Raw genomic sequence first — 7406 nt, forward strand, 5'->3', positions numbered from 1 at the left:
CAGTATGTCATACTTAGATATGGTCTGAATATTATTATTGATTGAGATAGGACTTAAGACCATCGTTGGTTTGGGGGGTTTTTAAGTCAAATTTTGGATTAGCTCAGTGATATTTAGACTTACTACAGTGGTATGTTATATAATAGTGTGTCCATTAACAGATCTACCATAACAGTTGTATATCACTGTCTGTCAGAAGTATATATTAAGAGTGGGAACCACCTTACTTTAGTTTGAAATTTAAGTGCCTAGATTAGTCAATGATTCAGGTTCCTTCTGTAGTCAATAAGCAGAGGGTGATTCATCCCACACTAATACGGGGTTGGTTGAATCATTCCCCAAAGATGCCTCTTTCCCTCCAAGAGCTACACTTTCCCTACCAAGAAACAAAAAAATAACTATGTGGCCTCTGTTTTCAACTCTAACTAATAAGTGTAGCTGAAATTTCAAACATGGGTTGCTGCAAGAAATTTCTGCACAGAGTCTGTAGATTGAGGAGCATTCATGTGCACTGCCTGGCAAATAATATCCAACAGCAAAAGCGTTGGGGAGGCTTGTTGGCAGATCATTAACCAGTTGCAAACAGAAGGGTGTTTGCTGAGCCATATGCAAAACTACAGTGCTATATCATTTTAAAAAAATGACTGCCATTGATCAGTGCATAAAATAAAACTGCAGCTTGTGCTTTCTTAGCTCTGTGACAGCGGCTTTAATTGGGGTTTGGAGGGGAGAGTGGCTGCGTGCCAGTGCTATATGCAATCATCCAGCTGTTCAGACAGTTAAAGACCTTAAGATGTTAGAGCAAAGGAGCTGGCAGACACTCAGTCTGCCTTCCAGAGACCAGGGAGCATCCTAGCAAGCTATTTAAGACTATTTAATATGGCAGTCATTAACAGTCAGAGATAAAAGGCAAAAGCACCATGTAATTGATTAGCTAGAAATGCACAAGTTATATGTATCAAGGTGTTCACTGTGCATGCCATTGCCTTCATCTAGCAGCACCTTTTACTTTTTAATTTGATTAAACTACTAAAACACCCTGAATCTATAAATATCTATTTGATATTGACAGCACAGGATGCTGAGAGATGAATTTTATATTGAGGCAATTATTGCATAAACAAGCAATGGATTCTTAAGCGTCCACAATGAAAGTCTTGGCTCTTCATCCATAGAACTTGGTGCTCTGGCTTCTGATTGCTCTTTCATCAAAATGGTAACCAGAAGGATCAGTTTGTTGGAGAAAAAAACAATTTAAGGAATGTGTTACGAAGACTTTATATACAGTTATATCAAGACTAGGAAAAAAATAACAAATAAATACCAAATCATAACTATTTTTGTTCCCATCCCTTCAGCTCATATACAATGTAAGAAAATATGGTCAACATTAAAAAGAAAAACTGCTTCAGAAATACACTTACAGTGCAACAAAGTGGGAGTTTTGTTACCTATTGATCACATTTTGACCTCAGCTGCTCACTGGCACTATCATTAATTCCTGTGGGCTACATTGCTGGAAATAAAGGTTGAACTTTACTTTGCATTGTTCTGTGAATAAAGGCAGGTAACTACTGCTGTAGAAAGATCTGAATTTACTTAATTTTTTTTTTAACATACCGAAAGAGAAGTAACAGTTTTGAAATAGAGTGACCATGGTTTCAGAAGCCAATCACACTTTAAAGAGCTATTTTTAACTTTTTAATGTTATTTTATACATGTTAGATTTGCTGGGTAGCTTTTTGGTATTTTGCATTAGGCTCATACCTGAAACCTTACAAACAGTCATGAAACTACTGTACTATAAGAAGATGTGGATCAATTAATAACAAAGCATATTAAAATATTTAATCTTTATCATATCCTATCATCCACCACAACTAGAACTTCTTTCATACCCCTACTAATTTCAAATCTGGCTTACTTGAGCCTTACTGATCTGTTGCAGGAGAAGTGATTACTTTCTCTCTAGCAGCAAGCATGCTGAGCTCTGTGTTCTGAGGAGCTGCAACCCACAGAAAAAGTAAATCCACTAAATCAAAGACAAAGATAAAAATGAAGATAGGTTAAAATACAGTATAATTGTGTTAACATGTCAGTTAGCTTAGCAGCTCTTTCTTGACTTACTGCTAGAAAAACTGAAAAATCTAATTTTTTCTCAGGTGGGAGCTTGCCCCAGGAAGTAATTTTGAGAGAAATTTTGACATTTTTACAGCACCACCTCCACTTTAGCTGAGTTACTAATTGGTACTAATTGGATAATTAACACCTATGCCTCTTCAAGCAATAACACAAATAATTCAGTAGCAGCCCAAGTCTGCAAGCACATCATTATTCTGGGGTCCCTGCTTGCCTGTGTTAACTCATTAGTAAGTAGGCTGCAAGGTCACACAATGGTAACATCATCTGTCTTGTTTGCAAATACTCAAACATCCTGCCAGTGCACAACAAATAGCAAATAAATCATAATAACAGCCCAAATCAGCCCCAAGAGGTATATACATAAGAAAACTTCTGAGAGTTTTCTTTTACACGTCTTGTATTGTATGAAAATGGAGATTTGTGTGAGATCAAGGGTGTAATTTCAGAGCACCAAATTTCTTTTTTCTCCACTGTAAATTATTGTAATATTTTCTGGAAAAAAGTCATGTGGTTGAGGAAGGCCTGAATTATTTTTTTAATAGGTCCCACATGGCCAAGTCCATTATAAATAACTAGAGCTTTAAATGGCCTTAAAAATACAGCTCCAGAATAGAACCGATTAGGGAATGAATGCTAGGCCTGTGATGCCCTGGGGGCTTTCTGGAGAGGTCCCTGTCCCACTGCCAAGATTCATTTAATAGTGCCCCAAGCCTCACATAGACTATGAGGTCAGGTATGAATGCAGATCCTGGAGTCCAGAATGGGAAACACTAGTTTAATGGGGGAAAAAACCCCAATCCCTCTAGTTTCAGAAAACCACAGAACTCTTTTGTTTTTGTACAGTTTTGATCACACTGCACACAGTGGAATGATCTAAACCAGTATTATTTACCAGAAACCTTAAGATAAAGGCTTAAATTCTGGTCGCCTTTTAATCAAGACAGCAAAGGAAAGATGTGGATCTGTTGTATCAACATAGCAGTAGATTCTTTCCTTTCCTTTGCTAAACATGATTCAGCTTTTGATGTGCAGCTGCTGACTCAATATAGATGGAAAAAAAATTATGGATTCATGAATATGGAATCCCAGTTTCTTTAGGTTCCTTGATCAAATAAGGAACCTTCATTTCAGCACTCAGCTCATTTATTACCTAACCCAACTTATGCTAAGTGGCATTGTTTGTTTCTATTTTAAAGCATCTAAACATGATGATCTGAGGAACAATTTGCTGGTGTGTAAAAAACACAGCAACACACAGGAAATCTTCCTCAGATTTCTGCAGTGCTGGGCCAAGTAAAAGCTGTCTTGAAACCATTTATATTAATAGAGTAAAATTTCAGATTTATATGCATGAAAGTCACATTGTGCTTTATTAGGGTCAAACATGTGAAAGACATGGGTAATCTCTTGGGAGTAGATGACAGGGACCCTAGAAGGTGTTATTTGGCAGTACAGTTGATGACAAATCATAGAACCATAGTATCATTACCAAAACTTTTTTTTTTCTTTTTTTCTTCTAATGTAAGATTATTGTCTTAATTTATAAGGGAAGGATGGAATTCTGTCTGTATTTTGGAGGAAGGTTGAACAAATTCCATTGAAGAAGGCGCAGCAAAATTAATTCTGGACTGAGAAGCAGGAATTTGATTACAAGTAGTGTCTCCTCTAGAGCAGGAGCTTGCCAGAAAACTCTGTAGGAGCTTTTTCCTTTCTGCATGGTGTCAGTTGGGAGCCTGCTTCTGCCTCTGAAGAAACAGCAGGGAGTGGAATTTAGTTCATGGATATCTCTGTACTCTGATGAGTCCTAAGCACAGGCTGGCTCTCTCTGGCTGGTTCACCTGGACTTGGTCTCTTTGCAGAGATTGGGAACCTGTCCCTCCAAAGTTACCAATCTGACACCAGACAGAGCCCAGCAGCAGTAGGGAGGAATAAAGAAGGTCTTGCACGAGGTGTGTAAACCCATATGGGTAAGTCTAGGAATTCAGAAGGTATTTGTTTTCTTTATTTTCTTCAACAAATTTTTCTTATTGTACTCATTTGTTCATGAAGACAAAGAGGGTATTTTGTCCAGATCTCATTTGTTTTACTGTAAAAAACATTATATTATTTCTTTTTCAGTATTTATTCTCTAGCACTGAACCAGTTACACAGTGCATCCTACAGCATCACTGCAGAGAACCTTTTAGTTTTAATGGGAGTAGATGAAAATTGCCATATACCAAAATGTAGACTTAAGTTTTTCAAATAAAGCAGTTCTGAGATAGGCCCTCAAGTTTTTATCTGCAGCAGTCTTGTTCCTTCAAATCAAACATCTTTTTTTGAGCAGAAACTACCAATCAGGACCAATTGTCTTTAATTTTACAACAGTGACAAATGATTTTTGGAAGCTATGACTCATTTTACCCCAACCCAGACAAGATTATTCCAAGCTGTGCAACTGGTAGGATAAACCCAGCTGTGCCAAATCATACCCATCTGTTTGAAAACATGTGAAAAAAAACTACTCTGGACACAACATACCAGAAACATGAAGCCAAATAACAAAAAAGTAAGTAACTAACTATATCTGATCTGCCTTGGCAAAAAGTTTTCTCACACTGAAAGAAAAAATATTGTGGACCACACCCATGACTGATGTCACTTCTATGAAACAGCATAGAAGAGCATTGGTATATATTTACTTTCCTTCTTTATATATTGGATACAACTGGCTTACTTAACAATTTTATTAACATGTTATGTAGTAAATAAACTACAGAAGAGAATCATCTATCACTTCAAATAAAAAGTCTTACAGATCCATGCTTGAACACAGGAAGAGTTTATACACCAAGGTCCATGACAGCAAACTGCAAGAAATGCTTGGGTAGCAGAGGGTCAAGAGCCCTTCAATTTTCAGCTGTAAAATTTATTAAGTGCCTGAAGTTCTGCTCTGAGCGCTTCTAGAGAGGTTAGCTTTGCAAAATGTCCTAGAAACTCTCCCTTGCCTAAGCCTGTAGAGACTAAAAACTTGGCATCCCTGAAAACTGCTTGCATCCTGCTGTCCATGCCACAGTCTAAGCAGGATGTTCACGATGACCCAGGCACTGTTCAGAAAGACACCATGTAATGTGGTGATTTAGCAACACTCACAGGGACCCCTTCGCAGCTGACAAAAGAAACACAATTCATACTTCTACTTCCCTTCTTTTGAAGTAGATTATGATCCTTAATTTCAACTGCCAAATCATCATCTTGCATTCATGTAACTTCTTCAGGTGCTCATATGCAGCCTTAGTTAAATGACAGTGGAACTAAAATGCTTATTTCTTTCCTGTAAACACTTAATAATAAATATCTCTTTCCAATTTACATCCTTCCATTTAATTTTGTTATTAATACTATGCACTTGTTAACCTTCCAAATGAATGAGGACTTGGTATAATGAGAATGGTATGAAGATGATCCAGTGCTTCAGGCTGTTAATATTCAATTCCAAATTAATAGGACTATTATCAATTAGATTAGCTGGCCTGCTGATGTGAGTGGTGCTTGCCTAAGCCCTCCCCTTGAGCATTAGTTTTCTGAATGGCGGTGGACAACATCATACCTTCCTCTCAAAAATCTGATTAATAAGAGCACCCACTATAACAACCTTTAAGATAATGAATAGAATCCCCATGCGCCCAGCCCTGTCCTTATGTGATCAATCAGGCGTGAATGGCAAAAAAAGTTACTTGGAGATGAAAATAAATGAACATATTGTAGCAGGTAATTAAAGAGGATGCTTTGATATTCTGCTAATCCTGTTTAGCCTCTCCTTTTTTCCTTGCTTGCCAGCTACAGAATTGCTGCAGCCTGTTTATACCAGACAAGGGACCATTAATTTAAATGAGGGGTGTGTTAATTAGTTAGTATGTAAACATGAACAGTGCTGGGGCAGAAGGCATAGACACCAGGAATTTATAACAAAAGATTTCCTGAAACTGCCCTCATCCCTGTGTTCATTTACAATGTGAGTTGAGAAGTGTGCAGGCTTACCTCCAGCACTGTGTGCAATTTTGGATGCTACAGTAAGAGAAAGACATTCAATTCTTACAAACTGTCCAAAGGAGGGCAACAAGGACGGTGAAGGGCCTTGAGGAATAGCTGAGGACACCTGGTCTGTTCAGCCTGGAGAAGAGGAGACTGAGGGGGGACCTCACTGCAGTTAAAACTTCCCAACGAGGGGAACAGGAGGGGCAGGCACTGATCTCTACTTTCTGTGACCAGTGACAGGACCTGAAGGACAGCCTGAAGTTGTGTCAGGGGAGGTTTAGGTTGGATATCTGGAAAAGGTTCTTCCCCCAGAGGATGGTTGGGCACTGGAACAGGCTCCCAGGGCAGTGGTCACAGCACCAGCCTGACAGAGCTCAAGAAGCGTTCAGGCAATGCTCCTCAGGCACGTGGGGTGACTCGTGGGCAGTCCTGTGCAGGGCCAGGAGTTGGACTTGGATGATCCTTGTGGGTCCCTTCCAGCTCAGGATCTTCTGTGAATCTACGATTTAAATCTCATTTATGCATAGACTGATTCTGGACTGTATTTCTGAAACAACAGGATTGCTCCTATCTTGGATTTTTTCATGTATTCTTTTTAATCTGGGGCAACCTCAAGTAAATCCTGATTTTGTTGTTTAATTACTGTAAAAAGACCCTTTAAAGCAGGCTCAGATATCAGGCAGTATAGGCTAATGATCGAGACATCAAAACAGAGTCAGGAAACAGTTCCCATCTCCAGTGAGGTGGTGTGCATCAACTCAGGCTCAAGACATGCTAAACTGTTACGGAACATTCATATGAAATTTGCTTGTGCTAAATCACTGAAGAGGAGACGACATTTATGCACATCGTCCTGATGTCAGTCCTTTATTAAGGTCAGCCCTTCACCTCTCAGTTTTGTTTCCCTTCCCTATAATAGGGATTGTACTTATTTCTTGAAAAGTACCTCGAGTGTTCCTGGTGACAGAAGCTGGGTGAAGTAAGATCAGTTCTTTGCACTTTTGATACCTGAAGTGAACATGATAGAAACTTTACGGGAAAACTTTTGGAGGATCCATCTCATAAGATAAAAGCAGGAGAAGCTAACATCATAGTAGTGAGTTGTCAGAGTTCTAAAGGGTCTTGAACATTAAAAAATAGTATTCAACTAAAAGTGGCTTCTCACTTTTCTCTTTAAATGGCCTGAGTAGCAAAAGAAAAATCAAAACTCCACTACATTAAAATTTGGAAAAGGTTCCATGGAGATT

Source organism: Aphelocoma coerulescens, chromosome 1, assembly GCF_041296385.1.
Source record: "Aphelocoma coerulescens isolate FSJ_1873_10779 chromosome 1, UR_Acoe_1.0, whole genome shotgun sequence".
NCBI classification, from domain to species: domain Eukaryota; kingdom Metazoa; phylum Chordata; class Aves; order Passeriformes; family Corvidae; genus Aphelocoma; species Aphelocoma coerulescens.